This window comes from Psittacula echo (assembly GCF_963264785.1).
Source record: "Psittacula echo genome assembly, chromosome: 2".
Classification (NCBI taxonomy): domain Eukaryota; kingdom Metazoa; phylum Chordata; class Aves; order Psittaciformes; family Psittacidae; genus Psittacula; species Psittacula echo.
Window position 1 is genome coordinate 24,262,865 of NC_137737.1, and position 27,800 is coordinate 24,290,664.

At 40.8% G+C, this 27,800-nt stretch overlaps 1 protein-coding gene across 3 annotated transcripts in view; it reads left to right on the top strand.

Annotated features, from left to right (window-relative positions):
- RBMS3 (RNA binding motif single stranded interacting protein 3) overlaps positions 1-27,800 on the top strand; it is a gene marked incomplete at both ends in the record, with an annotated part of 444,014 nt that overhangs the window by 269,056 nt on the left and 147,158 nt on the right. The gene's annotated exons all lie outside the window — the stretch shown is intronic.

Consider the following 27,800-nt stretch of genomic DNA (forward strand, 5'->3'; position numbering starts at 1 on the left):
ACACTCAGCATTATTTATGTGTGCTGACTTCAACTTCAGCTGAGATGTTCACAGCCTCTCTGAAATGACCTTCCTAGTGATAAATGCTTGTCCTTTGGGAGAAGATATTGGGTGGAGGAAGCAGGGAAGGCAAAGAAGACTGGGAAATGTTACTCTGTGTTTAGCCTAGACAGAGGGAGGAGGAGGGTTGTGCCTGGTGCTGAGCCATCCCTGCATTTTCCTGTGCTTGGCAGCCAGGCAGCTATCCTTTGCTTCTCTTCGAGCTCACCTTGCTGTATGCTGGCAAGGTGGCAAGGGAAGTGGCAGCTACAGGAATGGAAGAGTGCATGTGCAAAATGGCACTGTTGCCACTGGTGTTGCATTCAACTACTATGTTTCACCACAACAGGAATCTCATTCCTGTTCATTTTGACGCAGAAAGGAGGAAAATGAACTCTTAATTTTCTGTCTGGTGCCTACACTAAATGGGCACTGTCTCTGATCATCACTCATCTCTACCTTGCTCCAGCATGGAGATAGAATGTGAGGATGTCAATACTAGTAAACTAGGAGTCCAGATAGTCCAAAATGGATAGCACACATTCACTGTGAGCGCGCACGTTTCTGATGTATGAGTGACAGGAGCTCTACTTGTCTTTGAAGACAGGATCCTAATTTCTTAGAGATGTAAGCTTCAGCCATCCTTCAGAAATGTAGAGCAGATGCGACTGTGAGCGCACACAATTGTGTTGTTAAATGGTGAATCACCACATTGTCCCACCACACTGAGTCCTTCCTTGTGGTGCAGGGAGAGGAAGGGAGAGTGCTTGTCCCTACAGCAAATTCAGAGTAGATGTTGCCAACAGTGGGAAATTAGGTTGGAGGTCTGGCATGATGGGCTGTATTTGGAAACTCTGGGATATAATGTGCCAGTGTTCCTGTGTTATAGGGAAACCAGAAAACAGGACATTTGGAGAGGATATTGCTGTTGTTACTGCTATTGGCTTCCTGAAGTAGCAGCAAGTGTGTTAGTGAGGGCTCTGCCTTCTTCACCATCATTTGGTGTCTTTTTTGTCTGGCTGGACAAGTAGTACTGAGCTATGGATGTGGTGGCATGGGCACCAGGCTGCCAGGTTGTTGTGACAGCACGATTATGAGCATGTGCAACTGCAGCAAGTGGCATAAATTCTGTGGGTTTCTGCTGCTGGAGGTCAGGAACAGAAAATTGCATGAAAACTGTAGGATGATTGAAATTGCCAGGAACATTTGAATTACAGAATCACTGTGCTCCCAGACTGTAAAATTAAATGTTACTACTCACTGGAGTAATTGAGTTGAAATGACTTGCAAGAAAGTGCTCAATTAGACAAAGTATTGTCTGTGTTCAAGTTTCCATGTTTACTTTCTGAATGGGAAAGCCAGTTCAGTGCTCTGGGATGTCCATCAGGAATGACGCATCAGCCAGGCTATAGCGTGGAGCTGTACCTCATCTAAGACTGCTGCAGTTGGTGGGAGAGAAGGATGCAAGATTGGACAATTTCCTCCACAGAGCCCTGTGTTTAAATGAAGTTCAGCATTTTGCAGTGTTGGTGCAGATCAATAGGGATGCAAATATAAAGGTAACTCAGGCAACCTGAATGTTCCTGTAACTCAGCCACCCATGGTGCAGGCATATCAGAGAGAGGAGTCTAGAAAGAATGCTGCACAGTTAGCTGCAGCAATATTGTTAACACATTGCTCCCTGAGCTCCAGAACTAGCAAAGCTTAGTTTCCTGCAAATTTTCCTGGAAAGTTGATTGATGGGGCTGTTTCAGAAGCTCGCAAGATCTGAGTGAAACTTTTTCAGGATGAAAGCATTTATAAGGCATCTCTCCTATGTATATACTCTGCTGTCTAACGAAGCGTGAACACATACAAGTTGGGTTTTTTTAGAGCCAAGGGAACTTGCTTGGTCCCTTTATGGCAAAAGACGTGTAGAACTATAGTTTATCTTTGAAACCCTTAGCTGTCTTTTGGGTTTCGCAGTAAGCTGCCATTATGTTAAGTAATGTTGAACACAGAGAAACAGCATGTTTGCCTTATTTCCTTAGGAAATAAACCAGCCACTGTTTACTGATAAGAGATGGGGACAAAGGCTACTTTTGTTTTTCTAGTCAACTTCCAAACATGGGCAGGGTAAAAGAAGACAACCAAAAGTGAGTGTGTATATGTGCATGCACACACTGATGAGGGAGGCTATTCCCATGGAGCTATTCTCCCATTCTCTCTGGCATTCAGGTAGAAGAAAATACTCGCTCTGAGCTGCAGGTTGTCTTCCACTAGAAAAAAAAAAAATCTGAGAATTAGTAGTTGTGTTTCCTAAGAGCTTAGGCAAACAGGAGCAACTGCTCCATCCATTTGAGAAATGAATTAATAATTAGGTGAAAAAAGAATAACATAGGCACAGTTAATTGCTCAGCTAATTGTGCCATAGTGCAATGGATGAACAGAGGGAGTCTTGAATGGACATGAGACTGAAAGCAAGTGAAGATCATGTGGAAGATACTATACTTCCATTTACAACTGCATTAGCTAAGCAGGAGGGTTATGAGAGTAGTATTTTTTCTTCCTATTTCGTGTCTGCCCAAAGTGCTTATCTGTCTTTATATCTGTGTATTGGTTTCTCTGTGCTTCAAGCTGTAAGTAACAGTGAATCTGCCCTTCTAACTTGTGTTGAAGTGTTGTAATAGAAACTGTCTAAAATCAGGTTTGAAAATAAGGCATATTAGTTTAAACAGTTTTCTCCTATCAGTGATTCTGATGAGACTGAAATGTTCTTGCCAGCTAAAGGAGAATGAGCAAATTCTACCTCAAAATCGTTTGCAGAGATTTTTATGGTGTCTTTTATTTGTCTTAATTAGATGTCTCTACTGTCTCAGTTAAGCAGTTAAGCACTGATGGAGAAACTTCTTTCCCTTTTGATAAAGTACCTTGAAAGAATTGGTTGAAGTTGAAGTACTTGCTGCTCTGTGCTGCTCCAGTGATGTAAAGCAGCTGCTAACTCACTGAACTGGATATATAATGCTTTTCATTGCTGTGATGATGCAAGGCAGCTGGAAAAGACCAGTGAATCTGTTCCTTTAAATGAAATAAAATATTTTGATAATTAAAAGTTCAATACTACTTTTATCTCTGTTTGACATTTGTTTTTTTCTTCAACTCCCTATTTATAAAGACCAGATTGTGCCCAGGATTTCCATAATCTGAAATTAAAGGGAATGTTTACGAAACAGAGTACTCCTCAAACTGAAGAAGGGCAGCAGCCGTGGAAGAAACGTGAGGAATAACAGCCTTAAAGTGACAAACCTGTTTGAATTAGGATGAAAAACTGTTTAACTCTTGTTACAGGCCAAGTACAACCTTAATAGACACTTATTCTGTTCATGTTGTCTCTTGGCCTGCAGATGAACCCGTTTGCTATTGTTACACGAAATCCATGCAACCCTATCAGTAGCCAGCATTGTAATTAAGGGTCTAATCCTGCTGTATTTACTTGGAGTGTATTGCATCTCCTTTTTCCTCTGGAGTCTTCCTGTAAGATCCATCCCCACAGGACAGAAGGGCCTGTCTGGGTTGAACCCCAGCTTTCTAAGAGTCAGCATACATATCTGTTATACCAAAATAACTGTCACACCTTTTGTTGAGAAAGTTCATCTCTTTTGGGATTATTTTTTTTAGCTGTACATTCCTCTTAGCAAGTTAATGTGCTGCATTTTGGGAGGTTTTGTAGTTGAGATGGAGGTAAATAGATTTCTCTCTCTTTATGCAATCTATTTAGTTACTGTAAAAAGTCAGCAAACAAGTCAAGGCAGGCGAATGTAATACTTCATATGGCTATGAATGAGTGGAAACATAAACAGTTTTTTCTTAAAAAAAAAAAGAAAACAACTAACAGTAATCCTGTTTGCTAGTGAGAAATGGTGATGGTGGAACGCCCAGTGAGGATGTATTGGGAAAGAGAGGCAGGAGCAAGTTGCCATTTAATAGAAAAGCCTGAAAAATGCTGAAAGGGGAAGGAGTTGTGTCATGTAGATGGACAAAGCAGGTTGTGTCATGTTCTTTTGTTTTCCTGCTGGCATGTTTTTGCCCGTTGGTGTGCCTGAAAGGCAAGCTGGAATACACCACGATAAGCTGCCCTCTGTGCAGGCAGCATGGCACAAGAGGACCTAGCAGCAGGTCTGGCGTATGGTGATTGATCCCTCCATTTAGGAGGCACAATGCCTTCTGAAGGAAAGAGCAGATCAAAGACTAATGATTGACAGCGATTTATGCTGCTTTTGGTTTTAATTCCTTGACTCCTGACATTTTAAGACGGGACTTTATAAAAGAAGGATGTCGTATCCTAGGGTTACACCACCTTCCATAACAGGGAAAACTGAAGGAGCTGTGGAGACCAACACCCAGATTTCAGATATATTAGTTTTTATTTAAATCTGAGGTTCAGAGGTCTGTGGGCATGCTGTTTCTGTTATTAAATCATTATGCACCTACCTGGGGGGAAAAAAAGCCAACTGTCTTACCAGGAGTGCCTCTATAAACATTTCATACTCTCTGTAGTATAAGGCTGGTATATTAAAAATTCTTCAAATAGCTGACTTCAACAGGTGTTTTATTTGGGCAAACAAAACAATAAATACTAATATAATCCCTGTGGAGCTGGCATTAGGCTTTGTGGGAAATGCATAATTTCCTTTACTGAATGTAGGAAGCTGCACAAATTTAATTTCTTCATTTTTGTCATTAATACCAAGCCATCCTGGAGCAATTCACTCCTTGAGGCTGAGGTCAGAAGCCTGTTGCACACAGTTATGCACAGTTCGTTTTTCTATGGTTTGTATCATGTTTTTCTGTCTTTCATTGGTGCAGATGCTCTCAGGGGTATCTGCCAGCCAGGGTGCAGCATGGAGGAGAGGAGCCTGGCAGCCCTTTCACCCTTATGCCGTTGTGCTCCCAGGAAAACAGCAAGCAGCCTCTTTTCTGAGTGGTGCCGGATATGCTGCAGTGCTGCACTCGGGGCCGGCTCCACTATCAGTCCCTGCAGTACAGTATAAAGCTTTTGGCTCCTTGCTTCTGGAAGGCCTCATAATTTAAGGGCTGGTTTGTTTGTTCGTTTTAATCTAGACCATATGTAGGTTGCAGTGTCAGTGGCTGTGTTTGACATATCCTGGAAGGATGATGTCAACTTAAAAGATGGACTTCTCTGAAAACATTTTGCCGTGGATTTCCTACACTGCTGCTGCTGCTGTGCCAGGTGAGACAGGAGCCAGGCAGGACCCAATGTCATAACGTACATACAGCCTTTGAAGTTCCTAAGCCAGCCTCCTGTTTTAATGGCAAACAAAAAGCAGTCCTGAAAAAAAAAAGGTCTGAAATGTAAGTTAATCTAGGCTATTTTCTATGTACAACACAAAGCAGTGATGACTTGTTTTTTTATTTTCCCTTATATATGAGTAAACTCCACTTATATTAGCTGCTGTTGCTCTCACATTCTGATGACAAGACTGATACTAAAGGGACGTGGTCTGCAGGTTAGGTGGACTAGCAGCCACACCCAGAATGGCAAATGCTGCCTTTTTATGCCTACTATAAAGCCTAAGGTCCTACCCATTAAGAGATGATGGCTGAACTGTGGAAGGCATTAGAAAAGCCCATCACTGTATTTTATTGTTCTCATAAAAGTTCATGAATTAAGATCCGCATTTGAAGCATCATTTACTGTTAACTCCTCTATTAACTATTTATGTATCTTCAGAAAGAGAGTGGTGTTGTGGTGGTTCTCGGGGAGTTCGAACTATGCTTAATTTATAACTTGAAAATTCTGTTCAGCTTGATAGGAACAGAAATCTTCCCTAGCTTTGAACATGTTTTCATAAGAAGATTTCTACTAGATTAGGTCCTTTTTATGCTGGCAAACTGAAGAATAACCATGTCAATGTGAGAGTCCAGTAACCCAAGTATAGCTAGAAGTCTGACAGTATTAAAAAGTTGGGGAAAAAAAAAGAAATGTTTCATTATAATAAGAACTGGCACAAGCATAAAAAAGCCAAACCCCTGAAACAGAGGGCTATATTTTCAAAAGTAATTCAAAGCAACATTTGGTATATGGTTTCCCAACATTGGTTAAAAATATTCCTTTTTACTTTTCTTTAGGAGCATATGAGATCAGTGATGTGCATTCTTTTATTGTTTCTTATAGCCTTTCATCCTGAGAGTTACAAACAAGTATTATGCTTTAGCTTGTACATAACCCATCATCCCATTCAGCATAATTTCATGTTGAACCTGCATGGTCAAGTTAATATTTATTCTTTGTTTGTTTTTTTGTTGTCAGTTCAAACTTAATTGACAAACTGCTTCAATGAAGTGGTACCAAAGCTTTGCTACTTTTCATCAAAAAAATGTAACCAAAGCTTTGCTAATTGTATCAAAAATGTAAGAACTCTTTCATTTCCAGATTTACTTATGTATGCAGTATTTAGAGCAAAAGATTAGGAAAAGTATTCCTTTACAACTTAATTTAGGTCCTGCTGGTGGCAGAGGTTTGCAGATAGCTAGTCTAAGTTAGATCAGAAAAATGGTCAGCTGATTAGGACATCATTGATTTACATACTTGAAGCAATGAAAACAGAAATGCATTTATACATTTACTCTTTTTTTTTTTTTTTTTTTTTTTTTTTTTTTTTTTTTTTTTTTTCTTCTGGCTTCTTTTGCTGTTTTGGGGTTGGTTTGGTTTTTGGGTTCCTTTTCTGCTTACTGTCTGGTTTAGAAATACAGGTCCTAGTGCTGCATATACTTTTCAAGCCATATTTTTCATCTGCACAGTAGGGGTTGCTCATGAAAATGAGTTGCTCATCTGCCCCACTCTGAGCATTACACTCATCTCTTTAATGTCATCTGACAAGAAAAGGCCAGATGCTCAAAACCACAGGGGATTGCAAGGAATGATATTGAGACCTGTATGAGGATGAGGTCTGAAGGGATGATACCACTTTCAGCTGGTGCAAGCAGATCAAGCTGTATTTCACTTAGCAAATATAACCCAAACTCTTAGCAAAAAAATTCTTGAGGTGACTTTAAATAGCAAAGTTAAATTTAGTGTAGTCGTTTAGAATGACTTCCTCTCATTTCTATCTCTAAAAGGTTAAACATAGGCAGAGCAGGAAAGAAAAAAGCTTTCAAAATCAGACACAGTCCTCAGGCTCAGGTCTGCTATCCACACAGTCCTACTTGCCTGTTCACATGGACTTTAGCACTAGGGGCAGGTGCTAAAGCAGAGCAGTTTTGTATTATGATAATTGAGGTCTTTATGACAATAGTTTAAGTTTAAATGTCGCTCACATATGCTGGAGGGAAATCATATGTGATGAGGTGCCTACTCCCAACTCTTGCCTTTCTGCCACTGTGTACAACTAGGGAAGGTAAAGGGGCTGTCATCCCCTGCATGAGGGGCTTCATCCCCTGCCCAGGAGGCTTCCTCTCCTACACTAGTATTCAGTTTAACCAGATACTCCAAATACTGCACAGAAATGTTAATATTTCTGTTGTGAACCTGAAACTTCAGTAAATGTTTTTCTTTTCACTGTGTGCAGTCTGGACCAAACCTGGAAGATACTTAGGTTTTCTTTCTTCTTTTTGGAAAAGCACAGCCCACATTAATGGCAAAAGCATAATTAATGAATATTGTGAATAATTCAAACTGTAATTGCAGATTAGTTTGAAAAATAGAAAGTATTTTATGCTTGAAGGCACTGTGTTTAAAATCAGGGAAGCTTTCTTCCCTTAAGAGCCAGATGAGGTTATACAAAGCTGGGTGCTTAGTGCACATCCAAACAGCCACGGTGTAGGGATGCAGACATTTGAACACATACCTCTGCCTTTGTGTACAGTTCAGTCATTAGCAAGTAGCTTTAAGTGCAACCATGTACCTTCAGCTCCAAATACCCCATATTATTCAACTGCAGTGCTACCATTTTTAATGCAACGATTTGAAGTGCAAAAGAGAAGGCTTTAATTTGTATTTTGTCAAAGAATCCTGAAGAAAATCTCTGCAAGCCAAATCTTCCCTCCAGAAGGATACTTGCTGTGTAAAATTACTGACTCATTCTCTAGAACAAATAAGATTACCATACTTTTGAAGGTGTACTTGATCACACTGCAGGAGGGATGCTTAGTTTTACTGCTTGCACCTAAGCACGGTCGCGTTGTTTTCCAAGAGAATAAAAGCTTAGCCAAAATTAATTAAGATTGTTTTTAAGATTGTGATAGAAGGTTCCTACTCTATTTTAAAGTGTCTGCAAAAGTTCAATCACTCTAAAGTATAGGACAAGTAAAGCCCTGAGTTGAAGGTGGATGCTGTTGAGCTCTGTTGGACTCAGCAAGGGGGATGAATTCCACAGCCATCCCTTCCCTGAAAACCTCTTGTCGCATCCCTTCTTACTTAAAGCTATCAGCTTGCACACCCCAGTTTCTTGAAACAAAATGGTCTGATAGGAGTAAAATGGTTTCAGGAGGGAAATTTCAAGCACTGAAAGGATGAAATGCTGTTGAAAATGTTGCCATTTTCTTCTGGGTACTGTTTCCTGATCTCACGGCAAAATCTGTTAACAAAGTTACATGTTGAAAAGCTTAAAGGGCTCTCTTCCTTCTTCTTTTTGTAATCTCCTTGTGAGTATCAATCAGTTCCAACCCCTAAACAACTGCCGTTGAAACTGGTCTAGCCTGTTTCTTACTGGGCCTGTTTTCAGCACAAAAGTTGGGGTTTGCCACTACAGTGTCACTTGCAATGTTTCTCACAGAGTCAGACACTTCCTTTACCCACCCTGCTGATGGCGGTCCCAAGCCTCTATGCCTTGGAAGCAGTTGAGAAATGTGATCCCAGCTGGGGAGGTGTTGAGGTGCATGCGCATGTGATCCTGTATTGGTTAGCAGGCAGGGTTTCCTACTCTCCTCATTTGGCGTGTGTTGGGTATTCCAGCTGAACATACGGAGTCAGAATCATATGCCAAACTAGTTGGATTTCAAGAGCAATCATGTTGGGTTTTGCCAAGAGCCATGGGGCTTGAGTAGTAACCTTCACCTAGGCTTTGGAAGCTACATTTTTCATTGCCTATAACAAAACGACCTCAGTTTGTACCCTATCAAAGCATCTTTTGCTTTAACTACGTGCCTTGTTTTTGTCATATTCTAGTCTTCCCTCGTAATGTTGTATTCTTGGAGTTTGTTTGATGTTGACAGGAACACCCATGCAGAACCCCACCCCCTTTTTTTCGTGTAATTAGTTCTGTAATCTTTAATGTGAATATCTCTTGGTGAATCTTTCAAACCCACTTTTGAAATACATAATCTTCAGCAGTTTGGCACTGCACATTCATCCATTCCTTTTGAAAATGTTTTGAGGAGGAAAGGGAACAATTTCCCCCTCTCAGGGAGACAATCCACTCGTTGCTTTGGGGAATAGTTTGGAATAAACAGAATTTGGACATAGAATTTAACAAGCTAAATAATAGTCCCAAGACTCTTTCTTTCACATTTGCCCAGCACCAAGCTTATGATGAATCTTGTGAAATCTCTAGAGTAGTCGCTATTCCCATAGTTCTTACTCACACTTAATTTTTGGTCAGTTACTGGTTTTTTTCCTTCTGTTTTTCAAGTACCAAAGGAAACGTGGTAGGTGGCCCAATGGAAATTTACTTAGAAACAAATCCTTCAGCTGGAGAAGTCAGACTGATGCACTCTAGCATTGATAAGACTTGGGCTTCTTTGCCCCGAGGTTGGTGAGACCTGCAGATAGTAGAGGTGCAGTTGTGACCCTCCTGACTGAGGAGGAGGCAGAACGTGCTGCTACCAGATCAAAGAGAAGGATTGTTTTTAAGTGCCATTTGCAATCTCTCGGTATGCAAATTGGCTGGCTTCTAGCTGTGAAGGGTTGAGCTCTGTTTATCCTGTTGCAGCTGGAGGAAGATATAATTCTGATGAATCTTGGAAAGGTTCTGTCTTCTGGGTATCAGGACTGACACAGTGAGCCTGCTGGAGAATGTGTAGGAAACATATATGGGGCATCCACAGGTTTGCTGAGAACTCAGGCTGTTTGTTCTGGTGCCACTTTGCAGCCACAAAATCCAACCCTTCAGTGAACAGGGCAGGAGGACATTTTCAGCATGCAGAGTGACAGCATGCAACTAGCATTAGTGAAAATACCCACCGAAATACTGAGACTTCTGTTTTGGGTCCAGAAAAATGATACCCAGGGAAAGAAAGTCTACTTGGGCATTGTTTGGTGGGTGGCTTGGGAATAAAACATGGATTGTTTTCTACCTCTGAAGGTGTTTTGTTTGGTGTTGATGGAGAAAATTGAATTATATTCTAACAAAGTAGCAGCAATAGCTGAGGGGTTTGTGTTGGAGGAGGGGTAGTACAGTACGCTCCTACATTTTGCTTTTCTGTTAAGCATACTAGTGTTGTTGTGGGTTTTTGTTTCTCCCTTTCAATGGAGGAGGTTGACGGAGAGGTTAGATACCAGTTCTGCCTCAGTGATTTATTAAAGCAGAGCTGGAGGAACGGAAGTCGCCCTATTGAAAGGTGTGGGGAGTGTTTTATTGTTCTGCATGGTGCTGTGAATGCCAGCAATTTTGCAGCTGTGAAAAGGGCTCTTAATGAGTTTCAGCATTTTAATGTACTTCAAGTTCCCAATTGTACAAATTTAAGAAGCTTAGCAATTCAGTATCTCCTGAATAATAGCATGTATTTTATACTCTAAATACACTCGGGGAAGTCTCAACAATATTGCAGGAAGTCTTGGTAATATTGCGTCTCCTTCCCAATGTAATAGCTTTAGAGGACCTAATTGACTTGAACAGTGGAATTGGTCCTTTAAAAAACATGCACACACAATTTTTGATTAATGAGCCCCATAATAAATCATTAATCTTTTTTTGGCTTAAAAAATGATCTGAATAGTTTTTGAAGCAGAAGTTGTTGTGTATGTTTTCCTAAATTATCTTTGTGATACAGTGCTTGCGTTTCAGATCCATCATCTTAAATTTATAAAAAAAAAAATAAGGTAACCTAATTTAATTTTTAGAAAAACAAGTCCAAACTCTGAATTGCTTGGTTACTAAAAGGCATGTGAAAAAACATCTAGATAGGAGTACTTCCTCTTGAAATAATAAAAGCACCGTAAAATGACCACGTAATAAGTGTCCTTCTTCCTGAAGGATCCCAAAGTGCTTTTACACATTTTTTATAGTCAATGTGGGTCATTCACCCATCACTTGGATGAAACCAGTCTTTACTGGCTGCACTAAACAACACTTTTTATAGGAAGGAAATCATGAATAACTCTTGCATTTGAAACTCTGGGGAGAATTTGAGGTAGGCAGATTGTAATTGCCCAACTTGGAACCAGGCCAGAAGACTGTGATTAATATACCCAGGCTGCACTTTAATTGTCCCAGAGTAGTCAGGACCTCGGTTTCAAGTGTGCTTTGTCTCTGAATAGTATTTTTTTTTCTTCACGTTAATTTTGGAGCTTATAGCATGGGTGGCAGGCTTATCAGAATTGAAAAGGGGGGAAATATTTTACTTACATGGGGATCAGCAACACTGTGACAGTGCAACACAATTTTCTGTGTGTATCTCAAGATGCGCATAGACAGAAGCTGGTTGTATATTTCATTTTTAATTCCTATTCTACTGCATGACCTTCTGATTTGGTTGGATCCCTGAAAATGTTTTCCCCACACTTCACTATTTTGAACTCTTTAAGTGTTATTATTTTAGGTCTTAATATTAATAGCAGAGTAAGTGCAAATAGCTCTACTTTTTAACTTTTCACTTTCTCTGCCAATTGTTTGGTCTTTTGAAACAGTGTAGTATCTCAAAAACCTGTGAAAGGCAGCCTAGCAGGTTAAGTTGATTGATCTCTAAAAATAGGGTCACACAACTTGAAGTTACTTCCCTTAAAAAGCAAACAAGCTGCAGAGGTCATTGATCCTTTTCTCAGTGGAGCCAGCCTCATCCCGTCCCTGGCAAGGGCAGATTGGGAAGCCTCTGAATGTCAAAACTCATTGTGAGGCTGTTGAATGTGTGATCCAGTGGCTATTTATTGTTCTTTTGAGGAACCTGAGAGTTTTTAAGGGATTTTAGGTAGATATGACCAACTTCTGTATTTAGAACATAGGGGTGTTTTTTGGTGTTTTGAGTTTTACTTTTTTTTTAACCCAAGTGGCCCACAGAATACACATAACATTAGCTTGGTCTGTTGACAAAGTTGGGCTGAGCACAAATTTCTCAGGACTGAAAACTATCAAGTTTGGTCCCTCAGATTTAAAGTGTTTACATGGCTTGTGAAACATGCACACACATACACAGCTGTATGTGTTTTACCGTGAGCCACCAGGAATTGCTGCAGTCATGGTGGGAACTTCACAAGCAAACTAGGGGATTTCATAGGGATCCATGTAAAGGTGTTGCACATTGGTACCTTTCAGACCTACCTCCTTTAGGAACAACTGCGTTTTACCTCCTCAAGAAATGGTTGAAGTTGTTTCCTGAGTACCGGGTGATTTTCTGGTTATGCCATCAGCTGCTGGTATCAGTATCAGCGAGGATAAGCACTGGCATAAGAAATGTTCCTCTGATAAAACATTCCTAATTTACATGATAAAGTGGCTCTCTCTTATTCTAGTTCTTTGCCCTAGTGGTGCAATTATTAACTGAGAGGTTAAGATGTTTGGCTTCTAAGCCTTCAGCTCTTCTTTTCACTAAAACTGGTTTGAAAACAAGTTGCAAATACAGCACCTGGGTGAGGTAATCAAGAAACGTTCAGAAATTCAAGTTCATTTCTTTAACACTGTCTTTTTAGTTATAATATTCTAAAGCAGGAACAAAATTACTCAGATCACTTAAGGACCAACACGAGAGCCAGGTCCAACGCACCCCACTGCAGATTCTCCTTTGTCTTTAATTCCAACCATCAGCTACATCCAGAATGCCTTCTTTGCAATTCCTTTCCAGTCTGGAACTCAAGAATGCCTGTGTATCTTGTCTCAGTTTTATTACTGCAGTAAGTTCTTAGAGTTACTTATAAGTGAGAAAGAGGGTAGTAACAACCTTCACTTGCTGCATTGATACAGCCATCAGTTTTTATGTGAACAGTTTATACATGTATACAAGTAAATGTGAAATATGATTACATGCAGATGTATTTAATCACACACAAGCATACCACCAGTGAAGCACATGAAGTGGCTATGGGGGAACCTCCTTTGTGTACACAGTCACTCACACATATGTATGCATAATTGCAAATGTGCCTCCTTTTTTGGAAATCTGTGTGCAGTCTTATGTATCTTTAAACACAGACATCTGTTTACCCAGATCTTCAAAACTGGATGCTTTAACTGGAATGCACTTTTATGTGTATAACGTATTTTGTTGTTACATGCGTACTTAAACACATCATTCCCATGCATATGCGCACTCACAGGCACAATGATATACATATATATACATTAGCCACAGCTGAAATACTGCACAGACATAATAAGAACAGATAAGCATGAGCCATGGAGAGCTTACTATTGGAATGCTGGTGCATTTTCTTGTAGGCCAGCTTAGTACAACACAGCAAATTGTTGACACGCAAGCAGTCATAGCCAGTTGTTGTGCTAGGCAAGGCGGCCAAGTCCAGATTTCTGGAAACAGAAGGAAAGAGACAGTACAGGGCTTGGAGCATTTTATTCTTCCTTTCCTCCTCCTCACAGAGACTGGTCACGTGTACTCGGGTTCAAGATTCGTGCTGTCTAAATTTCAACTTGTAAAATCTCTGCTTTACCATTCTCTTTTATCATCTTGTGCCATTCCTGTACGGTTTACCTCCTAGTCTTTGGTAACAAAGGAGGTGAACTGCATGAGCTTTTGCAGGTAGGCAACCTTCATGCAGCAACGCCTCTGAGGTGTCCTCGCTGCCCTGTGAAGAGCTCCTTCCCAGCCACCCCAATTCTCACCAGCTGACTGCAGACAACTGTGTCCATTATTTCATTTCAAATGCCAGACGTCTTTGCTTAATGGCCTTCTCGAAGCTCTTAATTTCTGCCACAAGAACAGCACATGTGCCCTTTCACATCAGTTTCTTGAGCAGAGGGAAATGCTTTTTTCTTGCCACAGGAGGATCAGGTGGATGGCTCCTTATGGCTCAACAAAATTTGCTTTACAGGTCTGTCTTGATCCTTAATAGGTGGATAGAATTGGCCACGTTGTCTGCCTTACTATACCTATTATAATTTCAGAGTGATTTTCTGCTTCTTTCCACAGAAAACTGTTGACTTTGTGTTTTCAATGTGAATATGCAACTGGAAACATTCATTGGCTTGGAAAACTTGAGTCAGCATTCACTGCTCAGAAAACTGCACTCCTCTAGGTGATATGAAAGGCGGAAGGAACTAATGAAAGGTTTGAAGGAAAACTGTCATGAAGAACTCAAGCTTTCCTTGGTTTTGGGAAGTAAGACAGTTCATACCTTTCTGGTTCACTGTCCCACTGCTTGTGCAGAGGCAATGTTCTTTGTAGACGGAAAAGCACAATAAAATTCCCTCTTTTCTCTGCTTTCATTAACTGGCAAGAGAAGAACGTTTCTCTTTCTGCTCTCTCTGGCCTTGATTTTTTCCCACCAATACTGTAGAGTTGTAGGAGTGTCTACTACTCTCTCCTGGCTTTCCGAAAACCTCTGGTTAACGCATTGTGCTACTGCAATCCCTATTTGCTGCCTACAAAAAGCATAATATAACTTTAAATAATGCTTTCCTCCCCAGTGGTGCTGGGGTTTTTGTATCAGCACAGGGAAGCTTTGACACTTTGCTCACCTCCCTTTCCCAAGCAGTAATGGATGACAGATGCCTGACCCCTCTTCTCTATGTTGTCCAGATGGAGACTGATGTATCTCCTGTTCTGCAGCTTGTCCAGTGGCCATCATAGGTTATTGATTTCTGTCACTGCTGTGCTTTTCTTCTTCATGAGTTGCAGCCTGTACTGCTCTCCTGGAGCGAGTCACAGCCTCAGGTTAGCTGTGACCAGAGCAGGGAGGGCGGTGGTCTCACACTATCCAGTAAGCCCTTCAAGCTACCTGCTGGCTTTGCTTTATGACACTAACTGCAGCTGTGGGGCATTTGACTTCTCTGCCTGCAAAAACATGATGGGACAGTACTAGCACTGCTGAGACTGCAGCCTGGACAGCATGGAACCATGCCTGCTTGATTTGGCAAAGGGGCAGGATTTTAGCTCCACCATTAACCCCTTGTCATTGTTTCCCTGTCATTTGCTTCTAATCTCAACTTCATTTACCAGGGCAATCTCATCATACAGAGAAAGACTTCCTCTGATAGGTACTGAGGAGAGCACAGAGGGCTCTCAGTTGCTTCTGTGCAAAGAGATTCAGCAGTGATAATCACAGAATTCAACCCTGCCTTTTTGTTCTATTTTAATATTTATTATTTTCTTAATAAAGCAAAGTTTCAGTTTCTTCACTTACTAATAATATTTCTTCATTTTAATCTGCGAGTGTGGAAAATAAACAATTCAAGGCCTTTTTGCTAACCCTCTGCTGGGACTTGATGACTCAGCACTGGGAATTCCACACACAGGGAAAATGTGGTATTGCTGTGTCTGTCCTGCTTTTGAGTGAAAACCATCCCTTGTCACATTTGAAACATGGCCTGGTTGTCTTTTTATATCTGATGCATTTAGGAAAAGTATAAATACTTCTGCATTGCATGTTTTGTGAGTTGTGCTTGATCTTAAATGGGAACGGTATTTTTGTCTGTGTTAAATACAGATTTCTTGAAATAAAACTGTCAAGGCTGTGTTTTATGGTAAATTTTGTTTTCCTTAAGCAGTATCTATGTAGATTTTTTCTTAAGTTTCTGTAGTAGTTAAAAGAATCCAGACTCCCTGAAAACTGATGCATCCTCAAGGACTAGTACTTTTCCATTTCTGGCATGTGCATCAAGATGAATAATGGTTCTCTAGCTGTTTGCATGGACTCAGGCTAAGCAGACCTCAATCTTTACCCCAACAGGAATTCCCAGACAAGAAAGTTCTGACTTCATTTATGGTTTATAGGAAGTAACACTAAACATGACAAAAGAAAGCGTTCCGTTTTCTTCACAAGCAATCACATGGGATCTGTGTGCTGCTTGAATTCGCCTTTGGGTCAATGGGTCAAATATTAAAAAGCATTATACTGTCCCAAAAAGTCCTCTTAAAGCTTCTAATGCTTTCCCAGTGCTGATAATTTACTACCATTAATGCCTACAGTCTTTTTCCACTGCAAGTGTAGAGAGTTAAATGCTAAGGCTTTGAATTTTCATGAAGAATTCTGAATTTCCTGACTTAACCCCAACCAGAGAAGTTTCTGAAGAGAAATGCACAAGTTGCTGTTATCTACACATAGATGCAATATTGATAATAATTTAACCCTGTGTGCATATGTATCCTTTCAAATCTGTATTGTCTTCATTTTGCTGGCGGCTTTGAAAGCAGGGCAATAAAGGTATAAAAAAAATTAGAAGAGATTAATCCACTTGTTTTTTTGCACCTTTATAAATCTGAATGTAGTTCTGCAAATATTTTCCAGTACAGATCCTGGTACTGCCAAGTAAGAATGATGAAAATTTTGCTGTAGAATTCAGTTAGAGAAGGATCAGGCCATAACAGAGCAAATACACTGGCCTTAGGGAGGACAGGTGCTGGAAATAGTGAATAGAAAATCCTAACATCACCCTGGCCAAGTACAGGTTACACATGCACAACATCTGTAATCTGTGCCTCTGCTGCTTCATTAACACATCCTATGGCCACTGGAAAATCAGACAGTAAAGCCCTTCCCCTTGCTACATTCTTGTTGTTTAGAAAATCCCATTGCTTTTCTGATTGTGAGGTGCAGCATGGACCTCTTCTCTAACATGTGGCACAGTCTCCACAAAGTACATAGGAAGGGTTAATGCATAGGTTGATCAAAATGCTTTGTAGAATCCAAGTTTGTCCTCTACAATGCTAGATTCTGTCTGCACTGAGCAAGTGGTATTATGTCCTGAGGTACATTAGGGAGAAAACCATTATTTCCACTACTATTTGTAATCCTTTTGGTCCACTGTTACTGTCATGAGAACAGAGTCATTATGCTTGTAACTTTGAGGTAAGGAAGTAGCACAGCCCAGTCAGCTCGGGGAGTCACCAGACCATGGCTTGAGAGTTGCCACCTCAACAAATACAGACTAAAAAAGTGAGATGTAGAAATTCTGTCATAATTGTAACCATTACTCTAGAATCTCCAGTGCTTTGTACACAAATCCAGCTTTTTAGGGTCTGTTATCATAACTTTCCGAGTCCCAGCTTCTGTAAAGGAGATCTGTAGAATTCTTGAAGGATTTTTATATGTGGCAGACTAAGTTCCACCTTGAAACTCTTCGTGTTTATGGCAGGAGTTTGGGAGTATTATGATTTTAAGTAGAGCAAAAATAATTGTAATTTTCTGGTTTAGATAGTATTACAATTGGACATGCATGCACTGAACATTTTGCATATTAAAAAAATTGTATTTCAGCTAATTAGTGTCACTGGCACTGCAGATCTGTTTTAAAGAACTGAAGTGCTACTTAGTACTTACTATTTGTGTGCATCATGTTTTTTGAAATGCCAAGTGTCACAAGAATCCATGATAATGGGATGTTTTTTGTGTATATTTCTAAGATTAATTTTTTAAGCACTTTAGTTTAAGCTGTTAATTTATTTTTATTGATTTAGTGCATATGGCATCTTAGCTCAAATTAGTTTTCTTCATTATTGATAACAGAAAGTTTATATTGTCGCCTGATTTCATGCTATGTCCTCCGTAAAGGAAATAACCTCTTTTGTGACCTCTTCTTTCTCTGTGTAAGTATATATATGCACATGTAGAAATGTATGCTTTCTGTGGAACAGCATCATGTAAAACGCGGTTCAGTGAGAATGCAAATATCGGGAGTTAAATCACAAGATTTGCTGTGCAAGGGCAAAGGACTTGACTCCTGTCTAAATATTGATAAGAAAGTCCTGGAAAATATGCATCAGTCAGCTTGTCATCAATGCAGTGTAGCATAAAGCAAATAAACATACACGATGGGATATTGTTTAACGTGCTAGGACACAGTGTCTTAAGTTCACTAGGACACAGTGACAGATCAAAATAAATAGATAAGGTGTTCAATTTAGATTGCAACTCATCAGGCAAATCACCTTTTGGCTTTCTAGGGCCATTAGTGAGTTTCTTGGTTAGGGTTCACTGCTAGGAGACTGTAGCATTTTCAGAAACTGTTACAGACAGACTCCAAATAATCTGAGGTTATTAACTGATTCTTACTTAACAGCAAATCGGTCATTAAAACAAGTGTCAAAGAGAATATGGAGATAACTGAACACCTTCAGAGCTAGAGTGACACAGTGATTCTTTCTGAGATTGAGCTGCCTTTTTGGCTGCAGTGCACTGTGCACTGTGGAAATTGTGGAAATTTGTTTCTAGGAAAGCTAAGAAGTAAGGATTTCTGAAAAATTTCACCTTGTGATGACAGAAGTGTGAAGAATAGGGTTTTATATCAGTCTGATAGTTCTGGTTATGATTGTATTTGGTGGACATAAAAGGACATACCATGTATCTTATGCAGTGCTCTGAAGCAGTGACTATAGTGACTGAAGTCCATATTTGCCGCACGAGATGAAGGGCAAATCAAATCACCATGGGCAGATGACAGGCATGATGGAAGGTTCTGCAGCAGCTCTTTGTTGCACAGACCAGTAACAATTTGGTTCCAGCAATATTTTGCTTTAGCAAATGCTGTGCTGTCCATGAACAAACTTAATTAAAAGAAAGCTGAGTCCAGCTTACGCAGCACGACACAGCACTCTCATAGTTTGCACAGTGAGAAGAAATCTCAGGCGTATATAAACTGTGAACTCTTTTTAAAGTACATGGTTTTAATTAAAACAGTAGTTATAAATAATACTCTGCTATGGAGCTCATACAGGTATTTGTGACAATTAATTTCCTACAATACTTTTGTTCCTTTTCTCTCAATAGGTCATGGTTTTTAGGAGTTCGCTTGTTTGCAATTTTTTGACAAAACTTGGTAAAGCAAATTTCAGCCTATGCCTTGTTTAAGAAATAGTTACAAAGAGAGCTTCAGTGATGGCACAGTAAGATTGGGTGCCTGAGTCACATCTCATTCCTGATTAGGTGGTCCCAGGCAAAGGATTTCTGGTGGCAGGAGTTCAATTCTTGGGTCGTTATAAAGCTCAGAAGTGCTCAAATTTGCTCATGCAAATAACAATAAGATACTTCTTAAAATAATTTGGAAAATGCTTTTTTTCAGAATAGCAGTTATGTTCTCTGTGTTCATGTGCAGAACCACTGTGTCTTTTCAGAAAGTGTCCTTGTCATTATTAACAGGCTTTTGACCTGACTTGTTGACAATGAAGCTGACACAAAAAATGCATGCTGCAGGATTAGTTTTAGCTATATTTATGATGTTTGATGGATTTGGCTTAATTATTTCTGTACAATAGTTGCATAATTATGCTGAGGCCGAATATCCTGCACTGGTGTGCAAAAAAAAAGCCAATTGCTAATCAATTTTAAACTATTGTGTAGAATTTGGGTAGGGTTGAAAATGGAAGAAAGATCATTTATGAAACGTGTAGTCAGTAATTGGTCTAAAAAGGCACAATGACTGCCATGAAGTAGATGTATCAGGGTGAAAGAGAGACTTAACATCTCAGGATGTTAAATCTTTACATACTAGAGCCTTTGGAAGGCCATCAAACAATGCAAAAAATCTTTTGAAGGTACCTAAGGCAAAATAAGCTTCTTTGAATACCCCAATGCCCTCTGCTCTTCAGTGCTTCTTCTGCAAGCCCTTTAGTGTTTAGATACAGTCTTGGTTGAGGAGATAGGTACTGCCTCTAGCAGTACCTGCTGCAAAAAAAACTGAAAGAGGGAAGGGATAAAACCATGCTTGCTAGAGATAAGCCTGGGGGTGGCAGCCTTTGACACTGTTTCCCACAGCATTCTCCTGGAGAAACTGGCTGCTGTGGTTTGTATGGGCATACCCTTTGCTGGGTAAAAAACTGGCTGGATGTCCAGGCCCAAGGAGTGGTGGTGAATGGAATTCAGTCCAGTTGGTGGCTTGTCACAAATGGTGCTCCCCAGGGCTCAGTACTGGGACCAGTTCTGTTTGATGTCTTAATCAGTGGACACCAAGTTGGCTGGGAGTGTTGATCTACTGAAGGATAGGGAGTTTTTGCAGAGGGATCTGGACAGGCTGGATCAATGGGCCAAGGCCAATAATATGAGTTTTGATGATTCTAAGTGCCAGGTTCTGCACTTAGCCCACAACAACCCTATGCAATGCTACAGGCTTGAGGAAGAGTGGCTGGAAAGCTGCTCGGTGGAAAAGGACCTGGGTGTGCTGATTGACAGAACTGAACATGAGCAGCTTGTGCCCAGGCAGCCAAGATGGCAAATAGCATCCTGGCCTGTATCAGCAATAGTGTGGCCTGCAGGACCAGGGCACTTACCATTCCCCTGTACTCGGCACTGGTGAGGGTACACCTCGAATCCTGTGTCCAGTTTTTTGCCCCGCACTATAAGGAAGACATAGAGGTACTTAAGCATGTCAAAGCAGCACAGCTTGAAGGGTCTTGAGCGCAAGTCTTTTGAAGAGTGGCTGAGGGAAGTGGGGTTTTTTAGCCTGAAGAAAAGAAGGCTCAGAGGAAAACTTAAAGCTCTCTACAACTACCTGAAAGGAGGTTGTAGTGAGGTGGGTGTTGGTTTCTCCCAAGTAACAAACAGTAGAACAAGAGGAAATGGCCTTAAGTTGCACTAGGGAAGTTTAGACTGGATATTAGGAAAAATTTCTTCATCCAAAGGGTTGTCGAGCATTGGAACAGGTTTCCCAGGGAAGTGGTTGAGTCACCATCCCTGGACATATTTAAAAGATGACATGGTTTAATGGTGAACAGTGCTAGGTTAATGGTTGGATTCAATGACCTTAAAGGTCTTTTCCATCCTAAACAATTCTATAATTCTATGGAAGGACTTTGGAAGGACTCTTGACGAAGTGGCCCCCATTACTTTTACCGGTTTCCTTCTTCTGTATCTGTTGCATTATCAGTGCTTAGTGCACTAATAAAATCCATGCAAAGTTTAGGCTTTCTGTAGATCTTGTAACCCTTTTGGTGTGCTGCTCAACAAAAGAGTGAAACCAGCCAGGGATCAATAGTTAACTGGCCATTGATGTAGCTGTCTACACTGCTAAAAGTGTGCCCACACAAAAAGGGAAGTAAAAAGTCAAAGGGAACCCTGGCAGCTGCACTCTATTCATTCTGTTCATTTTGTGTTACTGCAATGATGGCTCAAAATTTGTCATTAACAATTCTGAAAGGCTGCATGGTCTGGACCATTGCTATGGCAAGTGTTTCATGTGGGTTTCTTAATTTGTTTGTTCCTTCTTTTTATAAAAGAAACAATAATATGAAAAATCTTCGAAGGCAGGGTTACTGTTGCTGAATTCAAATCAGCGTATCTTCATTGATTTGAAAGGCACCACACAGACGTACACAGGCAAGATCCCAGTCCTCAACCACTGCACAAAACTCCTCCCTCCCACTGCCACTGAGAAGGAGGAAAAGGGTTTCCTGCCATCACTTCTGTAATACTGGGAGGTGATGGATTTTGGAGTGACTTTCTTTCAACTTTCATGCCACCATCTCCTCTTCATCCTATCTAACTGTGATAATGAAGTTAGGAGCATCCTGCTATACTTGGATAGGTCAGTGAAGAGAGGACCTCTCCAAATGTTACTTGCAGATATTAAGCATTAGATCTGAAGTTAAACACCTGAATTATAAATTCAATAACTTACCTGTTTGAAAATCAAGCATCTTTTACATATGTGCAAAAATATGACACATTAATATGAAAAAGCAGCAGGAATAAATGGAGAAACAATAGAACACTGGGGAAAAAGTCTTTTAATTCAGATTTTTGGTGTGTGAATCCAATCAAATGCATATCAAATCAATTTTCAAATTAATGTCTATTTCAGATATCCTGGAAGGTTCTCCTGATCTGCAGTACTAAAAAAGTAAATATTAAATAATAAAATAACAAGAAGAGATATTGAATGTGAGTCTGCTGAGAGAAAGTATTACATGCTTCCTCTAAATTTCATTTAAGCTCAGTGGCTTGTATCAAATCCAGTTTAGAAATAATCTAATAAACTGAAGATGAGACTGATGCTACTGTACAACACAGTTTTCAAAATACTGAGCGAACACTGGAAAATTTATGAAATGGCATATAAATGTTTCCATATATATGATCTGGTTTCATATAACTGGTTCCACATAAATGGCTTTTTCCATAAAAAGCCTAAGTATTTTTATGTTGAGGGGAGGCAGAAGTTCAACCAAGATCTTTAAAGGAGATAAATTACATACATAGCCTGAAGACCTGGGCAGTGACCATTAGGCAGAGGTGAACTACTTTGGGGAAAGTACTAATTGAGGGTGATTTGAATGTGGATCTAAAATGTTCATAAAGGCAGGACCATGCTTTTAAAGGTGAGCTGTAATATTGACCTGTGTCAGTGCTGGTATGATCAAGTCTCAATTTATTAAGGACAAGCATATGATGTATTAATATAAATATCGATTATATTTTTAAAAAGAGGAAATCAGAATCTCATATTGATCCACATACAAAGTTATATTCCCAGAGTAAGTTTAGAAGATGGAAAAAGGAATCGTTTGAACTAATAATCAGCACTTAGCGTCCCAGAGCAGACATCTCTAAGGAGAAATAATTTAGGCTGAATAAAAAGAATTGGTACATAGGGTTCCCACATAAACCAAACACACTCGGTTTCCAGCCCACTGAGATTACAGGAGTTCCTTCTGTAACTCCTTCTGTTCCTTCTGTTCCTTCTGTAACTCCTTTGAGTTCCTTCTGGGGAAAAATATCAGCCAAAAACTGCCCGCCCCTCCCAGCACACATCTTTAAAGAATGCATTACTAAATGTGCTACGTAAAGAGGCTCAGCCTCTTCTCGCACCAGCAGGAATTGTTCTTTCAGCTTTTCATGCGTTGCTTCCGAAGATTATCTCAGGATGGGAGGGAAAATCCCATCTGAGCGTTGTCCTTTCTTTCAAAAGTGCCTGAAAGGGTCCAGCATAGCAAACAGCAGACTTTGAGCTGCAGCACACCCTCAGCTGGGTTTTATCCATTTCAGATGCTATTGGTGTAATGCATTTCAAATCCTCTGCATTATAAACTTCTTTTGCCTGTTGGCACCGGCATTGGGAGCTGAGTGACTGGCCCAGTTCTTGCTAAAAGACAGTGACATTTCTGGCTGTTTCCCTGGAACAGCTGCTCCTGACTGCTGAACTCCAGAGCCTTGCAGCAGGATGCCTGCTGCTGAATGCTGGAAGCGCTCTAAACTAATTGAAAACTTGGGTTTGACCTACTGTTAGTTGGCAGTATTCAAGTTTAAGCCTTCCTACCTGTGATTTTGACCAGTTTTGAACTGTCTATCGCCCCCCCAGCCAGAATGGCCTAACTACAACGTATGCATGCAGCTAATAGCTCTGGAGCCCACAGGCCAGGACAGCTAAGGTATTTGGGCTACAACAATGGTGAAACAGGCTGGGGTGGGAGCAAAAGGAGTTGCAAAAATCCCTGCACTGGTCTGGCATGTCTCTTGTTTGCCCTTTCTTTGGCACTCCATGTACCCACGCAGCCTGGCATGCACCAGGATGCCAGAATGAGCTCAGTCTAGGTTGTGAGGCTATGTCAGGATTTCAGAGCATTGGTCCTGACTGTATGAGTTCACCCCCATTTCTCTGGGGCTGCAGTGCACTTGGGAAATGTGACCCTTCTTGGGCAGTCAAATGGGAGATCATGGGTAAAATGCATCTCCGTAAGGACAGCCAAGAGCAGGCTTTTGACAGTGCCTTGAGACTGCACTTGCAAGTTTACATGCCTTGAGCCATAATGCTTTTACAGGTGGCACACATGACAGGCTCCACAACTACCTTCCTGTTCCCTTCAAGAAGCAGCAACTTGGCCTGGCCATGTACCCATTAATTAGCTGAATTTGGCACACAGGGTCTGGGAAAAGCAGAGGAGCCATGTTACTGCACTTCAGCAAGCCCTCCACCGCTCCGGGCAGCCCCCTCCTTCACTTTGCCCCCAGGGTGACAGCCAGATGCAGTGGCTGGTCCTCATCCCCCTGGAGGGCCCTTCTCACGTAGGGGGATTAAACCTGGGAGGCTGCTGTGCTTTGGGAAGCTGTGTCAAGAGGTGTGTCATTCCCATGTGGTGCTGGGTGAGCCTAGTGTCCCTGCTGTGGTCCGGAGAGGGAAAGCAGGACAGGGATTGCAAAGCCCAGGCAGTAGTGTAGGCTCTGCTTGGCTGTTGACCCTGCTTGGGTGGGGTCTAAGCAGCTTCAGGGCATGTGAGACACAGTGCTGTTAGAGATGTTTCTGGAGAGTGTGTGGTTTTCTGCCTCTCCTCCTCTTCTGGTCGTATCCAGAATATTGGGAGCATAAAAGGAAAATGCAGTTCTGAAATGACCATATCTCATGAATGACTTTTAGCTCTCTCACTGATGACTGGTCAGTCCCGTTTGGCACCAAACACAATAATAAATAGGATTTTAGCATCCCAAGGTGGGAAGTAGCATTTTTTAATGCTTAGTGAAAAGCCAAAGAAAGTATTACATGAGATAGAGGGAACCTAGTCTACACTGTGTGGATCCACACACCATCAGTCCTGCAGCCTTGGAATGTTATCCTTCAGTGACGGCAGAAACCTGACTATCAACTAGTTAGGATTATGAAAGGCTAGTAGTTCATGGAGTGCTTGGACTTATGGTTCTGGTTGGGCTCATCTTGACGACAGATAGGCACATTCTGAACAGGAGGACATCTGCCTTTCACACTGGAAAGCTCAGCAGTTACACTGGGTTGGGGAAGCAAGTATCTCATGCAGCAGCTTGGGGAATCTGTGATGAGAATACTCAGGCAAAATAATGAGTGTATGTCAGCACCTCCGTGCTGCAGAGGGGACTCTGTGTAACTGAAAAGGATCACAGGGAGCCCTGGTGCCAGAGGCTAGGAGGGGGAGCTGAACCTGAGAAACTGGGGTTTACGAGGGTAGGTGGCTGTGGGGTCTGGCTGCATGGTGATAGGACAGCCAGGCTCCTCACTGCTCCTGCACAGCCTGCTCAGCTCCAGGCTTCGTCGTTGGGAAGGATTTAATCTTGTTTTCAGTTTGTGTTTGAGATATGACTTCTGTGGGGTGATATTACTCTGTAAAGGAAAGAGGTATTTCTCTAAATGTTATATTTGTATAGTAAGGAAAAATATTGTGGTTTTTTCTTTTCTTAGAAAACACTGTTGTGCTGCGGAGGCAGCATGAGTGGCCTCATCTGTCTCTTTCTGCTTGCTCTTGTTTATCATGTTGATAAAAGATAGGCTGGGTAAATCCTTGTGAGAGAATTACTATGGCCTGCTAGTCTTTCATTCATCCTCAGAGTGTAGCTAAACTTTCCACAGATGTTTAAAATAGTGGCATTTAATCTCTAACACAGTTAAAAGGCTCATGTGTTCCTGCTCCAGAAGTGAGGCACATTGACAGCAGTTCTTATTTATTTTATTTGCTTGCCCCAGCTTGAAAACTGAGTAGTCGAAATAGAAGTTCTCATTTTAATATTCTGTGGGACTGAATTGCTTCAGTAAAAGCAATGGCTCTTGTGCAGCAACGTGTATAACTCTGCTTTCTTCATATTAGTCTTTCCTTTGGTTATGGCGATGTCATCTGCATATTCTTTCTAAATATTGACAAGGGATGTCCATCACTGAGCACTGACTGGTTGATGAATCGAAGCCCCTAGCCAATCCATGAGTAGAGGTTTGCATAGCAATGTCATTATTTGGAATTACAAACCTTTCCACTTGCTTCTGTAATGCCTCTGCTTTAACTGCCTCTGTTGCTCACATTTTCAGAGTACTTGGAAATCATGAAGATGCTTCCTAAGTCTTATATCTTTCCTTTTTTCTGTGGCATGTATGGGGGGATGTGTGAAGGGAAGTAACAAGCAATGAAACATAAATAGTTGCACACAGAAAAGGCGAACAACGTGGAAAAAAGTAGAGGAGAAAGAAAATGTTTCAGATTTTTGCTTGTTAGTTTTTCTCAAAGCCAAAAGTGTGATCTGAAGCTCATATTCCTCTCTTTTCTTGCCTACCTTCCCTCCAGGACTGTTTGCATGATTTTCCTCGTGTTGTCAATACTGTACCAGTTCTGACCCCTCAGTAATATCTTTGGGTTGTTGGAGAGGAACTAGCTTTCAGAGCTGTATGAATGTAAATTGATGTGAGCAAAAGGAAGATAACTGCAGGGAAAGATGACTGGAAAGGGAAAGAATGTTTTTCTAGTTCTGGAGTTTGTAACTTCAATTTGCAGTAAGTTCCCTCTTCGTGTGTGTGTGGTTTTTGTCTCCTCTGTCCCTTACTACAAAGCGTGGTAATAACTGGATGTATTTCTATAGAGAGCAGCTTGAAAATGTGCATACTTCGTTCTTGTATTTCTGTTTTGTAAAATAGTGGAGAGTTTGACCTACATAGTAATGTGGTGTTTCTTGGGGTGAATGGATCTGGAGACGCAAACCTAGAATGCAATGAGCGTTAAGCAGCATGTCCAAAAGCAAGTGTTTGCAGTTAGGTCAGAATCCAAATTATGCAGTAAAACAGCATTATGTGACTTCTCATTTCTGACCCTTTGAGTATACATTTGCGGCTTTTCTTCTCATCCAAAGGGACTAAAGTTTCCCTTGATCCTGGGGTAAGGAAAGCTGGAAACTTTCTTTGACTTCTGATTCCAGTATTTAACCATTCTAGACTTTGCTTAGTCATTCTTGTCCTTGCAAAGATGGGGCGCATGAATCACAGCTTGAAATGATTTTTCCTTCCATTTTCGATATGCAATATCCTTGAATATGCAAGGCAGTGATGGAGCAGACATCTTGGTTCTGCCCCATCTTCATACGTAGAAACAGAATGTGTGATTCTTTCTGTTTGACAAGACACATCTGCACTGATTTTAATGGACTGTAATTTGCTTTAGTTAAACCAGGGCAGATGGCTGCAGGACTTTGTGTAATTTCTTCAATGTAAGATTGTGGTGCTGCTGTAAGATTGTTAATCTGGTTTTAGGACACCTCATAGCAAAAAAAAAAAGGCACTACTGTTGTCAACTCTGTGTTGAACAAGTAAAAATGAATTCTGCCCATTAAAATGTGTAACAAAAAAGAATCCAAGAATCTGTCTCAGAGGGCTTTGACAGGTAAGGTATTGTCTGGCTTACTGCACAGCATAAAAATTGCATTTTGTGTTTTTGGTTATCAAGCATTAGCTATAATTATGTAGTCATGTCTGGTCCCAATCAGGTTTGTACTGACAGGTGATCAGATACTATGTAAAGCTCATATCAGTGAAAATGGAAACAGAGCCATGAAAATTTGCAAAGGCTTAACTAAATTGATTTAATGTAATCAAGACCTGGTTGTCTTTACACAAGTTTTTTATTTACTGCTTTAATACATTTATTTGACATGTAGCATCTATGCCTCTTTGTGTTTCAGTAGCAGTAGCTTGGCAAGCAAGAATAGGAGTTTGAATGATTGCCAAAAATTA